Source organism: Copadichromis virginalis, linkage group LG17 (genome assembly GCF_057382275.1).
Source record: "Copadichromis virginalis isolate Kocher_CV1m ecotype Utaka linkage group LG17, C_Virginalis_male_GT1.1, whole genome shotgun sequence".
In the NCBI taxonomy this organism is placed as follows: domain Eukaryota; kingdom Metazoa; phylum Chordata; class Actinopteri; order Cichliformes; family Cichlidae; genus Copadichromis; species Copadichromis virginalis.
Window position 1 is genome coordinate 17,858,845 of NC_140634.1, and position 20,972 is coordinate 17,879,816.

A 20,972-nucleotide genomic window follows, 5' to 3' on the forward strand; every position below is an offset into this window, starting at 1 on the left:
CAGGCCACTTTAAGCTGTGAGTGAATGTGTGTTTGTGTGCGCGCGTGTGTGTGCGTGCGTGTGTGTGTGTAAGCACTCTGTCATGACTCTGATGCTATTTTTGAGGCTTTGATGATACTTGTTTTAATGTCTTTGTTTTGAACCTGCATCGCTGTCCTGTCTTGTTTTTAGCTCTGGATTGCTGAATCTTTTTTTCTGCACAATAAATTTAGCTTCGGGTAAGAAGCCTGTAAGAACAAAAACATGAGGCTGAGGAGGTTTCGATAGGTTTAGATCAGACAGAAGTTTAAAACTATCCCTAAAGCTTCGAGTGTCTCCAGGAGTATATATACATATACATACACACACACATATACACACACATACACATACACACACACACATACACACACATATACACATACATATACACATATACACACACATATACACACACATATACACACACATACACACACACATATACATATACACATATATATACATATACACATATATATACACATATATATACATATACACATATATATACACATATATACATATACACATATACACATATACACATATATACATATACACATATACACATATATATACATATACACATATATATACACATATATACATATATATACATATATATACATATACACATATATATACATATACACATATATATACATATACACATATATATACATATACACATATACACACATATATATATATATATATATATATATACACAAAAACACCCAGCACGCCCCTGCGGGCGGTTTATCCTTCAAGCTCGGGTCCTCTACCAGAGGCCTGGGAGCTTGAGGGTCCTGCGCAGTATCTTAGCTGTTCCCAGGACTGCGCTCTTCTGGACAGAGATCTCCGATGTTATTCCCGGGATCTGCTGGAGCCACTCGCCTAGATTGGGAGTCACCGCACCTAGTGCTCCGATTACCACGGGGACCACCGTTACCTTCACCCTCCACATCCTCTCGAGCTCTTCTCTGAGCCCTTGGTATTTCTCCAGCTTCTCGTGTTCCTTCTTCCTGATATTGCTGTCATTCGGAACCGCTACATCGATCACTACGGCCGTCTTCTTCTGTTTGTCTACCACCACTATGTCCGGTTGGTTAGCCACCACCATTTTGTCCGTCTGTATCTGGAAGTCCCACAGGATCTTAGCTCGGTCATTCTCCACCACCCTTGGGGGCATCTCCCATTTTGACCTCGGGACTTCTAGGTTATACTCGGCACAGATGTTCCTGTACACTATGCCGGCTCCTTACCATGCATGGAGGGTTTCACCCCAAGTCCAGCACCCTGAGGCTGTACGCTAAGCGGAAGGAAGGGGGCCGGGGACTGGTGAGTGTCAGCACCACAGTCCAGGATGAGACAACGAACATCCAAGAATACATTGGGAAGATGGCCCCAACTGACCGAGTGCTCAGTGAATACCTCAGGCAGCAGAAACCCAAGAAAGAGGAGGGAGACGAGGAACCATCATGGAAGGACAGGCCCCTGCACGGTATGTACCACCGGCAGATAGAGGAGGTGGCTGATATCCAGAAATCCTACCAGTGGCTGGACAAAGCTGGACTGAAAGACAGCACAGAGGCACTAATCATGGCAGCACAAGAACAAGCTCTGAGCACAAGATCCATAGAGGCTGGGGTCTATCACACCAGGCAAGACCCCAGGTGCAGGCTGTGTAAAGATGCCCCAGAGACAATCCAGCACATAACAGCAGGGTGCAAGATGCTAGCAGGCAAGGCATACATGGAACGCCATAACCAAGTGGCCGGCATAGTGTACAGGAACATCTGTGCGGAGTATAACCTGGAAGTCCCGAGGTCAAAATGGGAGATGCCCCCAAGGGTGGTGGAAAATGACCGAGCTAAGATCCTGTGGGACTTCCAGATACAGACGGACAAAATGGTGGTGGCTAACCAACCGGACATAGTGGTGGTAGACAAACAGAAGAAGACGGCCGTAGTGATCGATGTAGCGGTTCCGAATGACAGCAATATCAGGAAGAAGGAACACGAGAAGCTGGAGAAATACCAAGGGCTCAGAGAAGAGCTCGAGAGGATGTGGAGGGTGAAGGTAACGGTGGTCCCCGTGGTAATCGGAGCACTAGGTGCGGTGACTCCCAAGCTAGGCGAGTGGCTCCAGCAGATCCCGGGAACAACATCGGAGATCTCTGTCCAGAAGAGCGCAGTCCTGGGAACAGCTAAGATACTGCGCAGGACCCTCAAGCTCCCAGGCCTCTGGTAGAGGACCCGAGCTTGAAGGATAAACCGCCCGCAGGGGCGTGCTGGGTGTTTTTTTTTTTTAAATAAATAATCATAATCAAGGTCTAATGAGGTGGATGAGGATGGCTCAGATTTTTTTATGACCTGAAGCAAACAGTGAAGAAAAGCGCTGGAGAGGCTTTGGGTGTCTGATGAGCTCCAAGGATTTAAAGCCTACAGACCATTTCATTTTTAGAGGGTCCTGAATGGACAGAGAGACTTGATGAATTTAAGAATTTTATGATTTAATAAAGAAATTTGCAGACCTGCACAGAGATGGTAAAATTATGATGACTGATAATAGAGATGAAGACAACAGACGATGAGGACAAGGAGGAACAGGGGTTTAAATGCACCAAGGAGACAGTCAGAGGGAACTCGGGACAATTGGAGACATTTAACTCATTCACTGCCAGGGTTTTTGAGCATTTTTACTCATTTTTGAAGAGCCACAGAAAACTGTGTGTTATGATCATATAAACGCCGAACCTACCAAAATGAAGAACAGACTCTCTTCTTCCATCCAAAAAAAAAAAAAAAGCTTGTTTCTACCATTTTCCATTCTTTAGTAATCAGCTGTAGAAGAGAGGTGGGTTCCACCAAAAATGCCTGTTTTGACCACAAAAAGGGAGAAAACGAGCTTTTTGTGAAAAATACATTTCAAGCAGTCTGATGTTCACTGACAAGCTGCCCGAGGTTGTATTCTAGCCCCTCCCATTGAAAAACGTAATTGACGTCTATAGACGTCAATGGCAGTCAACGTAAGTTTTTCAATTGACGTCTATAGACGTCAATGGCAGTGAATGAGTTAAGGATGCAGGGACTGACAGAAACGGGGAAGCAGTCTCATCGTGACGAGTAAAGTTTACCTTGCCTGGATGGGCAGCTCTCTGGGTGCTCAGCACCCCCAAAGCTCTGATCCTAGAATCGCCCCTGTAGCACACTGATGCTTACAATCAGAAGAATTCTTCTAACAAGTACAAAAATACAGATCTGAAGTGTTGTCATTGTCAAGTAAAGACCCCTCAAATATTACAGCAATAAACCACAACAATCGGACGATCTTCTAAAAACATCCCTGTGGCTTATTGAGACTAAATTGATGCGGAAAAAATAGATTTAAAATGTGTAAATGTGTTCCAACATTTTCTGAGGTGACGGTACATTATGATAATATATGCTGTCTGTTAGAGATATATGACATGGATACACTGCAAAGAAGGACTTCATAAAGGAAGTGTTCCCATAATAAAGATGTTATTGTGAATATTAGCTCATTAGAACACAGACTTCTTGATCTTTTATTGTCGTTTGTTTGTTTTACCAACCAGTAAAGACGTGAATGTTCAGCCACCTTCAGGAAATCCCTGCTGTGACCACAACATTTCTGTGGGTGTGCACTCTATTTTTAGAAAGCTCATCTTTCTTTGAGGGGATTCTGGAGTCTATTTTTTGCTGAGGGTCCTGATGGTCTGCACCATTTAACATCAGGAGGGGGGTCAGTGGTGCAGACTGAATGAGAAATTGCAGCGGTTTGGCTGTCAGCACACAACAGCTTAAGCAATTAAGCAGTGTGGGATTTTAGCAAGTACTGCAGTCAGTGTGTGGACTCAAACCACGGTGACAGGTGCTGTGCTGCATTTTGTTGCATATCCTCCTCCTCTGGCTCTGTTCACTGATGGTTTAAGCCAAAATATTATAAAAATAAAACAAAAGAAAGAACCTTTGAACTCAAACCTGCAGAAAAAGAGCAAAAGAGCTGCTGTAATACACAGCTCATTATTTTGCCCATAGTTGTTGCTATAAAGCAATTTTTACAAGTTGTAGTTTCATAACAAAAAGCATCTATTTAATTATACATTCGAAAAAAGTAATAGCCCTGCGCAGTGTTTTCTTTTCATGTTCGGGGGGGGGGCTCTTGTGTATATGCAGGTTTGGAAAGTCATCATCACCTGTTCTGGTGCCACCCTGCACCCCCCTTCCCTCCTCGCCAGCACAAAGGCAGACTCAGGACAATGAAATGTAATTTTGGGTTTCTGTGAATTTCTTATCCTTTCTATGACATCACTCCTCATTAGTGCTTTCTGACAGCACTATCATTGGATCAGCGGCTGTCTGTGCGACTGAAAGGACGGCTGAGAGGTGAAACTCTCAGCCTTTGCGTTAGTGAAACTCAACGCTGCTCTTTGATAAATAATTGATGGATCCTCAGGTGGAGGCAGTAACACAGCAGGTATAGGAAGTGAATCTGTGCTGAGGGCAGCTCAGTGAACTCTGCTTTATAAAGCTGCACTGAGCCTCAGTTGTTATAGCAAGGTGGAAGGCTCCTGTGATATTATACACCGATGATGTGATGATATTTCAGGTACACTGTGGACACATATGCTAACCACTGAACTCTCCCAAAGCTTGCTGTGATTTTATAAATAAAATCTTTTATGTAAAATGTTATTATGAGGATACGTCAGCCCTTTATAACAGTAACATCTCCCATATGCTGTCTGATGCAGCAGATTTCTTACTGTTTTATAGAGTGAGTTAATTTTTCCTACATCCTCCAGAATGCGGCTGGGTAGTGTATTAACTCAGGTCATGAAAATTAAGTCCACATAAAAAGTGTTTAAAACTATTTTGTAGATGATGGTTGTGTTGGTACTGATGTTAAAAACATCACCCAACAAACTTTCTAATGGCTAAAGCTAACATTAACTTCTCTAATAAGGCTGGACCACAGGCTCAAGTCATGAGACTTGTCATTAGAATTGCTAGTAAAACAAAAAAAAAAATTGTGATAAAAATTGTTTGAAATCATCTTTTCATTGATGCGAAAAAAAGAAAAGATCTTGAAGTTCCTGATTGAATGACAAGTACGAACATCAAGAATGGGATGAGCAATTTTCTTCCTACCGAGACAACTGGCTGCAAGCTGAGCTGTCACAGGTTTATAATACTGACGTCAGGAGCAGAGAGGCTATATGTTCACAACTATGTACATGCAGATTTTCTTTTCTTTTTTAAGCAATGCTCTGACTATTCTACGTGAAACATCATCATCCGTCTGTCTGCCCTGCAGTGTTTACGTGGTGATAACATCACTGTTTCAACCATATTTGCTGAGTTAGTTATTGGTCAGTGTTATGCAGAGGTGGGTCGAGTATGCAAAAATTTTACTCAAGTAAGAGTAGCATTACTTTAAAATATTATTACTCAAGTAAAAGTGAAAAGTAGTCGTCAAAAAAGTTACTCAAGTAAGAGTAAAAAGTACTTGGTGAAAAGACTACTCAAGTAGCGAGTAACTGTTTGAAATGTCTGATTTATTTTTTAAATAAATGCTATCAGACAAAAATAAATATACAGATTTTAGTATTTTCAACAGGAATATATGTACAAAGATCAACAAAATAAGGCACAACAATTCTAATTTCCAGATTTCAGTTTTTCACAACATAAAGCTTTTTTCACCAATGCCTACAGTAAATAATATAAATATATAAACAGTGCAAACAATTTCCAGTGACACGATATGCTGTCAACTTGTAAAAATTCATTTTTGCTCCAAATGGCACAGCAGCCGCAGAGAAAACATTAGAACGAGGCATCTTCAACATATGTACATACAAGGGAGCTCAGTTTACCATAAATTGTATGGGTGTGCATCTATTTCTGCATATTTAGCAAAAATGTGCCATTTCTTCACTCAGTGAAGTGATGGTTAAGCTTCAGCAGCAGTTTGCTCTCAACGTTCTTTCTGTGAAGCTGTAACTGTTCAGCAGTGAACAGGAGTCCTGCATGACTGAGAAGTCCTTCACAAGCTCCAGATGCAGGAAGAGCTGTACTGATTTTGATCGACAGCTTCTTGATGTGAGGAACGCCATGTAATAGATCCACACCTCCAGTGAATGGACATGAAAGGTACCTCTCCAGCTCCATTGCTTCTGGCTTTCCTGACCCCATGGATCCATCATCTTAGTCGGTTAGGCCACTGTTTGTGCTGGCCTCATTCAGCTGGCCTCTGAGTCTAGGTGATGTCTGATGAAGTTGAGACCTGTGGAAGATGTATGGTTTTCAAAAGAATTAGGTCTGGTCATTATAGTGCTGTATACACTGCCAAGCTGCAGATGTTTGGCAAGAAGATTTGATCACACTGGAGATGTTTTTACTAACTCTTGTAGAAAAACAAAATCTTGTCATTCATGTCCCGCACAAACAGTTTGCAATGAATTCCAGATTAAGTTTAAAATAAGAATGCGTGCAAGGCTAAGCAGTGCTAGCCAATGTTTGGCTGTTACTCTGGGGGAAAGACGAGAAAGACAGTGTTGAAAGCCGTGACTGGAGCCAGTGTTGCCAACTCCTCAGTAAGGAAAATCGCTATTGGCTGTCCTAAAAGTCGCTAGAAGTCGCTAAATGATGTCATCGCCTAATTTGCATAATTGGTCATGCTAATCTAATTGTAACCTATGTTGTTGGAGAGAGAAATAACATCGTGGAAGAGACATAAAGTGAGTAAAAAAACGTCCTAAATGCATTTAGAGTTTATTTAGAACTACAAATTAAATTTCTTTTAGCAATTATTGTTTTTTTTTAATGTCACAATTCCAACCCTGCTCCTTTACCCGGGCTTGGACCGGCAAAAGTGACCCGAAATAGGCACTCTGGTGGAGTTACTTTGTGTGTGTGTTTTTTAGTACCAGTTTTAAACCTTGTGATCCACAAAACAGCATAAGAGTAAAAGAAGAACTGACTGCGTTACAGCACCCGCTGCTTGTTGAGAGTAAAAGCGATACGCGCTTTCACGTCTGAAGGGGTCTGAAGGGGTCTGAAAACTCGCTAAATATAGCGACAAGGTCGCTAAGTTGGCAACACTGACCGGAGCTGCAATGTAGCCTCTAATCTCAATTGTACGTTTGTACAATATAATTATCACGTTCGTACAATACAATATTTGTAGTATGTATATTGTAATAACATGATATTATATAGTTCAAAGGTGAGAGGTATATTGTACCTACATGATAGTATACTGTACAAACATTAAAAGTATATTGTTAGAACAATATACTTTTCACGTTATAACGTGATATATAGCTCTATTTTTCTTTTGCCTGGGTGGCAGCTCTACGCTTACGTATCCGAGACTTTTCAGTGTGGCCTCACAAAATTATCACGACTACAACAACCATGAAAAGAGCTGGATGGACATTGCTGCTCAATCACAGCTGTGTTTTTCATTAGTAATTTAGCAAAGTTGATCGTGTGTGTGTGTGTGTGTGTGTGTGTGTGTGTGTGTGTGTGAGTGAAAGACAGAGAGAGGGAGAGCGAGGGACAGATTTTGTATGATAAGCTTCATGTTATGAACGCACAGTTTGAGCATTCAGGTCGCATCAGAGCATCAGGCCAAAAAAATATATAGACAAGTCGATGAACATCATTTACAGATATATTGGGTAAATGCCCAAGACATCTATAGAAATGTAAATCGCCGCTTGATTCATTCATTTGCTTAACTTGTTTTGGACCGGAAACAAAGCTCCCCACAGTAGTGATGGTAAATTTGATTCTTTTTACTGAGTCGAGTTTTAATGAGTCACTCACCAAAGTGAATCGGGGGTTTTTGAGTCATTTGATTCACTGAGTCAGTCGACCAGAGAGTGCAAAAAATATACATTTTCACTCAAACTTAATTTGTTTCTCTTTTCATGTAAATCCTACTGCTAAGATGAATGATTCTAAAAGAAAACAACTATTTTATAGATAAAAAAAAAGCAAAAACATTTCTAAAATTAAGCAATTTCCTATCAAAATTGCTTAATAAACATTTATTTATTTTATTTTAATATATTTTTATTTTATTAGTATTTTCCTTAAATGTGTTAAATATATATTTTCTCATCTAAATGTCCACCGAGCTGTGAGCCAGGGGGCGGTAATGCGCCTTAACATTGGTTGCCAACCAAGAAGAAGAAGAAGCTGCGAGCCAGGAGGGAGGGGGTGAGTGAGTGAGTGATTCGTTCACTCTATGATTCAGCACAGGAGGTAGGGGGTGAGCGAGTCCTGAGTGATTCGCTTACGCTTACGATTCAGCACAGGAAGGAGGGGGTTAGTGAGTGAGTGAGTGATTCGTTCGCTCTATGATTCAGCACAGGAGGAAGGGGTGAGCGAGTCCTGAGTGATTCGCTTACGATTCAGCACAGGAAGGGAGGGGGTGAGTAGCTCAAATGTGCTGTTAGCATGTTAGCAGAGCGATGATACTGTGAACCAAGGAGCTATTTTCTTGATGTGAGCTTCTACTCAGGGTTTTTTCTTCCAGTTCAGAGCAGAAATTTTTTTGTTACGATACTGGATCTTGTGTTTTTCTCCAGTTTTAATTTTAAGCTAGATACATTGCTGCTAACAGCAACAGGGATGAGTCAGTTGGGCTTGTGAATCATGATTCATGAGTCAGTAAAGTGATTCTCGAGTATTGAACGATTCGTTCATGATTCGCGCATCACTACCCCACAGGAGTTTCCGCACCGGAAGTAGCATATGCTAACGTGCACATAGTCTATTGCCTTCTGTTTTAACAGTTAAAGCAGTAGAGACGAGCTGTTTGCATGTGCGTTGAACTGTAGCTTGTTTAACCAGGCTAGCTGTTAGCTTATAGCTCACCCTAGCTAACTGTTAGCTTATAGCTCAAACTAGCTAACCAGCGAGCAGTTAAAAGGACAGCCAAAGCTGCACAAAACACCCACAAACGTATCTCACTACTAGCGCCGAAAATATGACTCGCAGCTCAAACTCGACACAGCTGATGTAACATAAGACTGACATCCACCTAACCACAGCTAAAAAGAGATTTAGAGAAAACTTACCGTTTCCTCAGATTACACAAGTTGAGCTTTTTCACGCTAAAAAGTTGGTTTGTTTTGGCTCTCACTGAAGACACCGACACTGAAGACATACCCAGATAGCAAGGAAACATTGAAACAATGTTGAGTCAATATCAGGCGATGTTGAATCAACGTTGAAGTGTGACGTTGACCTAACGTCACTCTTGCACCCTTTAACGTTGAAACAACATCAGGTTTTGATGTTGAATCAATGTTGAAACCTGACATTGATTCAACGTTATATTTTCTAATACTGTTGACGGCGAAAACTGAGTTTTCGAAAATATCCACCCTGGCAGGCGTCTTTAAAAATCTCAGTTTTCAGTTAACGAAAACGCAGTTTACGTGTGGACAAAAGGTGCAAACGCAAGGTAGGTGAGCGTGCAACGTAAAGTTAGGTGAGCGTGCAACGTAAAGTTAGGTGAGCGTGCAACGTAAAGTTTGAATTGAGTGTGAATTGAAGCGGGTGCTCTCCAATCATTAAAAGTAACAAAGTCATTGAACACATTTATACAGTTACCTTTACGTTTATCAATCATATATCACAGATTTACAATTTTTTGTAGTACTACGCTAAAAAGCAACTACAGAGCGAAAGTCTGGGTCAAGCGCTGAGGCGACGGCAAGAACAAAGGAACCCTCGAAGCGTTAAAGCTAGCTTTGTAAGGGAATATAACAGAAAAGTATGAAACGAAAATGTTTTCTTTGTTGATAGACTTTGTTCGCAGTGCAATTTATTTGTTGCCGGATTGTAAGATGAAAGTAGACACAATTTCGGGCTCCCACATTTTATCCGAAACTTTACATTAACAAGTTTGTTTGTTTTTTTACTGTTATTCAAATGCAACCGCGGAAATAACGAGTAGAACAAAAGTCATTCATTCTTACCTTATACTAATCGTGGTGCAGGCCAGTGCAGTGCATGAACTGACGCCTTCTCCGGTCAATTCCGCTGAGAGTAAATCTAATGTCCCGCTCTACTGTACAAGACAATAGTTACCTGGAGGGATGTACCAATGTGATAGGGGTGCTGCGGAATAGTCCAAGTGGTAGCAGCTTTAATTTCCCACTCAACCATAAATCGATGGTTTTTCAACATGATTGTTGTCACCTTGTCAACTATAAATAGATCAACAATCAAAGATGACAGAACAACAGTGAAGCAATGTTATTTCAATGTCAGTGTCAGGTTTCAGCAGTATTTCAATGTTGTTTCAACATTGGTTTTGTGTTGACATTTCAATCCTGACAATTCTGATGGTTCAGATGGAAAATCAACATCTGTTCAATGTCTCCTTGCTATCTGGGTAGCTGTTCTTTTGTACTGCTTTTAAGCGAAACATTCTTTGTATATGAGGTCAAGGCTGTTCATCCTCTTCAGCTCTAGCGTAGACAACTGGCTCTGCCATGTTTTCGTGTGTTTCTTTGAAACGCTTGGGCCGCTCTGCCTGCCAGTTTAAAACTGGTCATGTGACTGCATGGCCACATCTGATTGGTTAAAAAAAAGTCACCGGAAACTCCACTGGCAGCATGTTATCTAATGTGTTAAACTAATTATTGTTTTAAAAGTAACGAGTCTAATTTTGCAAATGTAGCGGAGCAAAAGTACAGTTTCTTCTTCAAAAATATACTCAAGTAAAAATAAAAAGTATCGTGCAAAAAAGGTACTTTAAAAGTATATTTTTTTCAAAAACTTACTCAAGTAAATGTAACGGAGTAAATGTAATGAAGTAAATGTAATGGAGTAAATGTAACTCGTTACAACCCACCTCTGGTGGCATGGCTGTGCTGTGTGGCAAGCAGGCAGGAAAAAGGACCCAAAGTGCAACAACAATAACAAACTTTATTTATATAGCACAGGGGTGTCAAACATACGACCCGTACCGGGATAAATTTGCATTATTAAAAAAAAAGAATAAACTTCATTTTCTTTCAAATCTGCAGTTCCTATGTTGTTCGCTAGGGGCATTGTGTTTTAGTCAGTTCAATCGCTTTACCCGCTTTTTCTCTTGGAATGGGCACCCTCATCAGCGAAATGTCTTTGTCAAAAAAGAGAAAAGTGGACACAGAGTGTTGGATTTTTCAAGAAAAATGGACTTCTTCCTATATGTTCACAGAGGTGAATGGGAAACCCGTGTGCCTAGTGTGCATGCGGCAAGTTTCGGTGCTTAAGGAGTACAATATTCGGCGCCACTATGAAACTCAACATGGTGAAAAATACAACAGCTTGCACGGAGAACTGAGAAAACAGAAGGTAAATGAAATGTTGGTTGGTCTGAGGAAACAGCAATCTGTTTTCACCCGGAGCCGAGAGGTCAGTGATGCTGCGGTGAAAGCCAGCTACGTAATTGCTAGCCAAGTAGCATTAGCATCAAAGCCGTACTCTGAGGGAGAGTTCGTCAAAAACTGCATGCTGCCACAGTTTTTGACGAACTTGACGAAGTTTACGTGAGGTAGCTTGGCGCCATATTGTTAATAATTCGGAAGGTAAGCAGCAGGATTTTGAATTGAATGCGGTACTTAACGGGAAGCCAAATCAGATCAGCAAGGACAGGGGTAATAGAGACACGCTGCCCACTAACAGTAAGGAGACGAGCAGCTGCATTCTGAACAATTTGGAGTCTATGGAGGAGAGTAGAGTTAAGACCGAAGTAAAGTGAGTTGCAATAATCCAACCTAGATGTCACAAAGGCGTGGATAAGCTTACAAAGGTCCCTATGTGGAACATAATGTCTGCCCTTGCTAATAAGACACAATTGATGATTTAACAACAGAAGACACTTGTTTATCAAACTTAAAAGAGCTATCCAAAAATGCACCCAGGTCACTAACAGTTAGTGACGGGATTTCCGGCTCTTTTTAGAGATCTGGCTCTTTTGGTATGGCTCACTAAAAAGAGCCGGCTCTTTCGGCTCCGAACCGGCTCTTCAGGTTGTTTTGTTGCTTTAAATAATTTATCATTAACAATAATATAAAATTATGCACAAAAGGAATTACTAATGTAAAAAAAGTGGTTTTATTTATATATATATATATATATATATATATATATATATATATATATATATATATATATATATATATATATATATATATATATATATATATATATATATAATTTTATTTATATATGTTTATATATGGCCCCTAGAGACAAAGCACGTGCAAACTCTAAAGCATATACAAACTCCAAAAAGCACGTACAAACTCGAAAACACATTTCTAGCGTTAACTGAACTTCCAAAACAGAGCTACCCAGATCACTTAAATTACACAATTGAAAGCATGTGTGTATTGTTTGTGTATTTATAGACAAGCACTCATATTTATTCAAATAATTAAAAAAAAGTTCATTTACCTGTTACTACCACACACCAAATCCGGTTGTTGATACTTCCTGGCTTGTGTAGCCACTAGGTAACAAAAGCTCAACACTGCGCCCTAGCATCCCGGAGCACTTCTGTTGTCTTTTGTACGTGATTCTGAGTTTTTACGTATTTTGGAATTTGTACATGCTTCGGGGTTTGTAAGTGCGTCTGAGTTTTTACGCGTTTTGGAGTTTTTACACGTTTTGGAGTTTGTACATGATTAGGAGTTTGTACGTGCTTTGTCTCTAAGGGCCACCATAAATATACTTTATTTATTCACTCCACATAAAATGTAATAAATAAATCATATAATACAAAAAACAACTATTTACATTTTAAACTTTTAACTATTTAAATTTTCAGCTTTTTAAATTTTAAATTTTCAGCTTTTTCCTTTTAAACAAATTTAACGTGAAACAACACAAAACACTGCAAACCACAACACAATTAAATATAATTTAAAATATTAAAACAAAAAGAAGATGCACATTCTCTGTCATATGGGCCTGCATGATTTCTGAATCTACTATACCTTTCTAATGTGACGTTGTTGTCCTGCGCTCTTTTTCTCTCTGGCTCTGTTCCTGTGCTACTGCGAGTGTAACTAACGTCCCTCCCCCCTCTGCCCAGCGCAAAGTACAGGCCGCGCATGCGGAGTTTAGCGGAAAAAAAGGCGAGAGAGAGAGTGTGAGAGAAAGAAAAAAAAAAAAAAACCTCACGGCTCCCAATAACGAGCTGGCTCGTGTCGTTCACTTCAAAGAGTCGGCTCAAAGAGCCATTTCGTTCGCGAACGACCCATCACTACTAACAGTGTCGGTGAGGAAACTGTTTAAGGAACCGAGGGTGTCACGGAGTTGGCTACGGGGGACTCTACTGTCAAACACGATAATTTCCGTTTTCCTGTCGTTTAGAATAAGAGAGCCAATTTTTGACCTCACACATGCACTCGCGAAAGCCGCACAAAGACATAGAGGGATCATCAGTTAGCTTGAAATACATCTGTATGTTGTCGGCATAACAATGATGTGCGATGTTATACTTCTCAAAGATTGAGCCTAAAGGAGCATATACAGTGAGAAGAGCAGGGGCCAAGGACAGATCCTTGAGGCACGCCGCAGGAGACAGGTGCAGCAGAGGAGAGATAAGGGCCAAAATTGATCGAGAAGGACCTATTAGAGAGGTATGACTTAAACCAATTTAGGGCGGCACCTCCAATGCCAAGTGTGTGTTCAAGCCTCGCTAATAGGATGTTATGATCTACCATATCAAAGGCCGAGGATAGATCTAGTAGGACCAAGACTGAAGAGCGTCCGGAGTAAGCAATCAGAAGGAGATCATTGAGGACTGAGCAAGGCCGTTTCAGTACTATAACAGGTAGGGGGCTGCACAATTTTGCATAAAATGAGAATCACGATTTTTTGGCTTAGAATTGAGATCACAATTCTCTCACGATTTTCTTTTCCAGTATAAATATTTATTGCACTTATTAACTGCACATCAACTTCGTAACAGTTGAGACTGAACATAAAAACAACAAATGTCTCACGTTTTGTTGTTGCCGCAAAATGTTGTACTGCTTGAAATTCCGTCTCCACCGTTGCTCGACACTGCATGTATAGAGCAGGTAGTGCAACAATAGAAAAATAGTTGCGGGACGGCACTGTGTAGCGTTTGTCTAGGGTGTTGATCATTTTCCTAAATCCCTCGTTTTGCACAGTGTTGATGGGAGCCATATCTTTGGTCAGGTGATGAGTGATAGCCTCCGTAATTTCTTTGTGCCTGCGGAAGTTCAACGGGTATAGGGAAGCGCTGTATAAGGTTCCCGTTATTGATGTTTGGGTGGTTGTCCGGGACGGATTTTCTCCTGTCACTTTCTCGTCATCCCTGACGTGCTCTCCGTTGTTTTTTCCCTGCTAATTTTAGCATCACACCACAGCTTCTGTATCACGTGGTATAAGGCTACGCCCTTGTCATTTGTTGAGCAGGAAGAGTGAGCGCTTGTTTTCATGCAGATTACGTCCCGGATCAAAATGCGGTACAATCGTCGTTGTCTTTTTTTTTCTTTTTCTTTTTTAAATCGTTGTCATTTGGAAATGAGATCGCACATAAGTATGAATCGAGATCGCGATTTTCTAACGATTAATCATGCAGCCCTAATAACAGGGTTTGTAAGCAGACTGAAATTTATCATAAATGGCATTCGTATCCAAATACGGCTGGAGTTGTGAAAGAACAATCCTCTCCAGTATTTTGGACAGGAATGGAAGCTTAGAGATCGGTCTATAGTTCCCCAAGATCGTTATGGTAAATGGCCTGTATTTATATAGCGCTTTACTAGTCCCTAAGGACCCCAAAGCGCTTTACATATCCAGTCATCCACCCATTCACACACACATTCGCACACTGGTGATGGTAAGCTACATTGTAACCACAGCCACCCTGGGGCGCACTGACAGAGGCGAGGCTGCTGGACACTGGCGCCACCGGGCCCTCTGACCACCACCAGTAGGCAACGGGTGAAGTGTCTTGCCCAAGGACACAACGACCGAGACTGTCCAAGCCGGGGCTCGAACCGGCAACCTTCCGATTACAAGGCGAACTCCTAACTCTTGAGCCACGATCGCCCCCTTATGATCAATGTTTCTTTTTTTAAGAACGGGCTGGACAACAGCGTGTTTGAAGGATAAAGGAACAGAGCCTGCAAGTAGAGATATATTCATTAGAGATAGGATGCCGGGTCCAATTACGCTGAAGCGATCCTTAACTAAACGAGATGGAAGGATATCATAAGCAGGAGAGGTGTTCTTTGATTGGTCAATAAGTCACTTGAGAGTATGGAGTGACACTGGCTCAAACTGTTGAAATGATGATGAACAACCACTGGTGGGTATAAAACTCGACACTGAAGGGAGCGAGGACTTAAGATGTAAAACTTTACAAATAAAATGAGGTTAAAAAAAAAATTCACAGAGAGAAGGAGAGCACGCCAGTGGCATTTCAGCCCATATGGAAAAGAAATAGTAAAAACTTATATGTGATTTACTCATGAAAGTGGCCACTTTTATGAGTAAATCATATAAGGCTTACATGATTTACTCATGAAAGTGGCCACTTTCTCATTACTTTCATACATTGTTTTAGTAAGTATCCAAAACATACAAGTTTCATTATATAATTTTTCAAGGGATCTTATATCTGTTTTCACTCTCATATGCTTTTCATACAAGTTTCACACAAGACAGATACAAACTTTATAAGATTTGTATACATCTTTTCCATATGGGAGGATAGGGGTTAACCAATGAATTGAAAACATTAAAGAGGGATCAGGGGTTGTGACCATGAGTAAGAATAATTTTAGATAGGAAGGCAGCTTTGGCCATTTTAGCAGCAAGTTGAAATTGCAACCGGCTGGCACGCAAGATATCATAAGAAACCTGGAGTCTATCTTTCTTCCATCTTTTCTCATCCCGGCGGCACACACGTCGCAAGGCATGTGTAGAATTGTTTAGCTAGCATCGGGAAAAGGATCTAGGGTGCTTCATTTTAACAGGGGCAACAGTATTGAGGATGGAGGAGCATGTGGAAAAAAAGGTGCTAGCAAAGTCATCAATCGTGGAAGCCAAGGAACAGTCAGGAATGGAAGAGGCAAGTTTCGAAAAAGACATTGAAAAATTCTCCACAGTTCCAGAATTAATTATACGTGTAGGGCGTAGGAGAGCATCAGGGTGAAGTTCAGAAGTACATAAGTTAACATCAAAGATAACAGGAAAGTGATCAGAAATCCCAACATTGCTTATATCCTTAATGCTAATGTCCAAACCGTATGAAATAAACAGATCGAGGGTGTAGCCCCTAGCGTGGGTTGGTTGGTTAACCCACTGGGCAAGATTAAAAGAGTTCGTTAATGCAAGGAAGTCTTTGGCTAACGGATCGTTGTTACAGCAGATATGAATGTTAAAATCACCCATAATAAGTACACAGTCATATTTTAAAATAATTGAACCAAGAAAGTCAGCAAATTCGTAAATAAAAGTCTTATTATATTTAGGTGGCCGGTAAACCAAAACAATCAGAGAAGTTCGCGAGGCGGTCATCTCCAGAAGTTGAGCCTTGTAACTGATGTAGGAAGAACAGGGTAGCTGTCGGACTCTGTATTTACATTTAGAGACCGAGGCTAAGCCACCACCTCTGCCGGTAAGCCTCGGAGAGCTAAAAAAGACACAGTGGGGACCGGGGGGAGAAGCTCAGAAAAAGGAAGCAACTCACCAGGGCGAATCCAGGTCTCCGTCAGAAAGAGAGCATCAAGGCTCGTGGTGGAGAAAAAGTCGTTTAACACAAAGGTCTTATTTACCAGCGACCTGACGTTGAAAAGAGCCATCAGTGTCCAGGGCGCAGCATCCGCACGAGTAGCACGTTGCAGGGCCCTGAGGTTGCTGTGGTTGACACCACGTCTGTACGAGGCGATCCAGGTCCGAGCAGGGAGGCATGCCGCTGGAAGGGCTGGGCTTGCTGTGAGACGGAGCAAATCCACCGGTGGCCAAGCAGTTTAGCGACAGGGCGATCACTGGAGACTGCACGGAGAGAGGGCTGGAACTCAAAACCCAGCTTTATTACTGGTAAAACTTCCTCATAAAATAAAACTCACAAAAGCAAAACAAGACTCGGAACAGAGGCGCTGGAAGGCCGGACAGAACAAACGCAGCATGTTGAGGGTACAACAGAGAGCAAAGGCAAACACAGGGCTTATATACACGGGGGAGGAATCAGGGAATGGGAAACAGGAGGGAGACACAGCTGGGAGAGATTAGGGCTAACGACACAGGGGCAGGTAAAACTGAATACACTGACAAATAAAATAAAACAGGAAATAAGAAACAAATCACAAAAACGCAAGCTTGACACTGAGAGATAGACAGAAAGAATATTAACATTGAACTAGAGGCCAGAAAAACAAATAACGTAAAGAGAACAAAACCAAGAATAACCCTTAATGCAAAATCAAACCAGCACAACTAAAAAACCCAAACAAATCATAATTTAGAAAAACACCAAAACAGAAACAGAAAAAGCTGGGTCACAATGACCGAGAACCGTGACAGTCAATCAATTAATCCAAACTCCGTGGGCTGATCTGCCAGGTAGCCTAACTAGCCATTTGAAAATAAATAAATAAATGAATGGAAAAAATAGAGTAAATTTACCGTTCTTGTTTGCAAAAGTTTTCTTGTCTAGTTGAATACAAATAAATACCCAGCAGAAGTGAAAGATTTTAAAAAATAAAAGTAAAATTAGAGTAAGTTCCTTTGTTGCATAGAAGGCCTAAGGTTCTTTTTAAAGACATCAATAACAAAAAGCTCCTCCTATATTCCTGGAATATGTCTCCGGTGTTCATAGTACCATGTTTGGTTTACTCCAGGCTGTGGTGTGTTGAGATTATCTCACCAAAGGGGTTGTTCCACTTCGTGTTGAGCTGAGCATCAAAGTGCAGCAGAGCATGACCTCTCAGCCCTCTGCAGGCCGTTCAGTAATCCATCTACACACAAGGGGGTGGGTGGGGTTTAATATAGATGGAGGTATTCGTAGAAACGAGCTTAACAAGGTCTTTGTTAGCAGGGTCCTCTGTGCGACATGTCAATAAAGGGCTTATTTCATGTAATCAGTGTAATCAGCAGCAGCTGACCAAGGTGAAGAGTTCACCATAGCTTTGTGTGGTGCTTTCATGTTAGACGATTAATCTGTGCTTCACACACAGCCATCGCTGGGCTTTATCATGTCCACAAAGTTCACTCATCTCTCAAATCTCACCTGGGATTAGCCAGTAATCCAAGGACATTCCTATCCATTTAAAGATGGCTCGTAGCCGCTGGTCATTAATCTGGGCCATCACATTACGCTGTCATCACAGGACTCGCTGGGCGCCTCTGGCCTCAGAGGAAGCTTTCTGTTAACTGACTTTGGAGGCAGGAATCCACACAATCATAGACCCATGGCTTCTTACTGTGGATTTTCCACTGAATCATCCTATATATTCAGCAGGAGATCAGTTTCAGTCAGAAGATGTTTCCATCTTAACTTTCAAGTGCAGATTATGACAGATTACTATTTACAATAGCGAGAACATCCTACATATGTACGTCTTTCTTATTCAAGAATTTTAGAGAAAACACGTTTTTTGATTCATTCATGGTTTTCTGTATAATTATTTAAATGCTGCCACTGTGTTCTATTAATATTCAGGTTTGTTGTTTGGACCCATGTGATACATTTAATTACAGAATTCATGGCCTACGAGGTCAAAATCCATTATACATTTTTGTTAACATGTAAAACCAAAAGTTGTAGCTGTTTCTAAGGAAAAGCTACCAACAGAGCTTATTTTTAAAACTGCAAATAAAAAGTAATCAGTTATATCAATCTGGTAAATATGAGATTATAATATTTGTTTACGTGTATATGACAGTCCTGTAGCTATAATACTACACAGCAAGATTTCATCATTAAAATAGAAACTATTCATAGATGCATGCAAGAATAAAATAACAGAGGTAATTATCAGATGTATTAAATAATAGGTATCAGTAGTAGATTATTGTGGAAGTATAAAGACACACAGTTAGAACATTTAAATTTACCCTTAAATATTCAGGTTCTCTAAAATGAGCCAAAAATATATATGAATACACTGAGAGTGTCTGAGTGTAGAGCTCTCGGTGCTAATGGCCTCGGCTCAGTGGAGGCTTGACTTTCTGCAGGTTTCTTATGTAACGGATCTGTTTCCCAGCAATGCCAGGTCATTATTTTTGAATGAGAGCAGGGAATGCTGGAGTAGCAGGAACGCAGGTTATCTGCCGGATCTACACGGCTCTGCAAACACGAGTCAAGCTGTTAGCAAACGATACGACTCCAAATGTCCCAGCACTGCAGCTGCAGCCACAGGTCGCACCGATTACATCAGGTTAAATGTTACAACAGAAACAGAGACGTGAATTTATGCGTTAGGAAGATGCAGACATGTAAAAGTGTTTCATGTCTCAGCATGGGGAACATTTTTGCTACAGAGCAGAAACCAGAGGACCCTTGAAATGAAGTCTCATTTTGGACCCAGTTATTCTCTTATGATATTTCTCTTCAAGTATCTCAAATAGATCGAAATAAATAACTAATCATTAAGGGTAATAAAATTGAATGCTAACCAGTTATTAATTATCATTTATCTTTGTCTTCATGTTTCTTCTTTTTCAATTTTCTAGTATGTAAATGATTGAAAAGCCACTTTCTGTGCTTCCTGTACTTCAGTCTTCTTTGCATTAGAGTCATTCCTGATAAAATCTGTTTGATTTTTTGTCATGTTTTTGGCAGCATTTGTGTGTCGTTCTGTCTGTAATCACGATAATGCAGATAACACCCTGTAGGGTTCAGAGTGGGGTCACGCTAACAGAAAAAAAGCATTAGAAGTGTGCTGTGCATTGCCAACATATACAAAATACTGTATAAAGATTTAAAATATGACAAGACATTTGACCTCTTACCTCTCCTTCAAGGTCAAATAAGGTCAAAGTTTCATAAAAATGTATTTTCTTTAAAAATTCTGCTGCCTTTGTTTTCATTTAGGAAAGTATCATATTATATCATGCCATATTTGACCTCTGACCTCACTTTTAGATTTCAAAAGTGCTTTTTTTCCCCCAAAATTCATTTTACGGTAAGTATTGTGAAGAGAAGAGAATGATCTGTGTAGTGCAGCTCTGCAGGCTGGATTTGATTTAACTTTATCGATCTGTACAATTTTTACATTTTATTTTTTTAATAATTAAATCAGCGGTCCCCAACCTTTTTTGTGACAATTGTCCGACAATATTTTCACTGACCAGCCTTTAAGGTGTTGCGGATAAATACAAGAAAATAAAAACCGTACCGGTGCCAAAAAAAGAAGAAGATTTATTCATAACACACAAGAAAAGACCCAGGGAAACCGAGTTAATGATAAAAAATAACGCTAAACAACACTAAAAACCCTGAAAACCATAAATTTCACACCAGAACCTCACCTCTCTCGTGGCCTGGTACCAAACGACTCACAGACAGTAACGCTGTAATCCTATTACTTTACCAGTAAAGTAAGGGATTATATTGCAAAAAGTAATTAGATAACTGTTACTTTCCCGTAAGCATGCTGCGTTACTGTGTTACTAAACCGTGATTTTGTTTCTGAGAGTGTTTCATGACAATAACGTACGAGCATGCGACGTCTGTGGCAGCAATAGACTTGTGCAGATCAACAGTGCGGGAGAGAGTACGACCATGCAGTGTTTAAAGCTTGGAAGTACTGACATTACTTTGAGTTTGATTCTGTAAAAAGTGACAAAAACATTAGCGTCCGCTGTACACTGCGTGGGAGGAAAACTTCTTTCTACAACAAAAAAATTAAACTACAAATCTGA

General features: G+C 40.6%; 1 protein-coding gene across 1 annotated transcript in view; it reads left to right on the forward strand.

Moving 5' to 3' along the window:
- Window positions 1-20,972, forward strand: part of LOC146689248 (histone H1.11R-like) — a 191,684-nt gene that overhangs the window by 152,499 nt on the left and 18,213 nt on the right. The window lies entirely within an intron of this gene.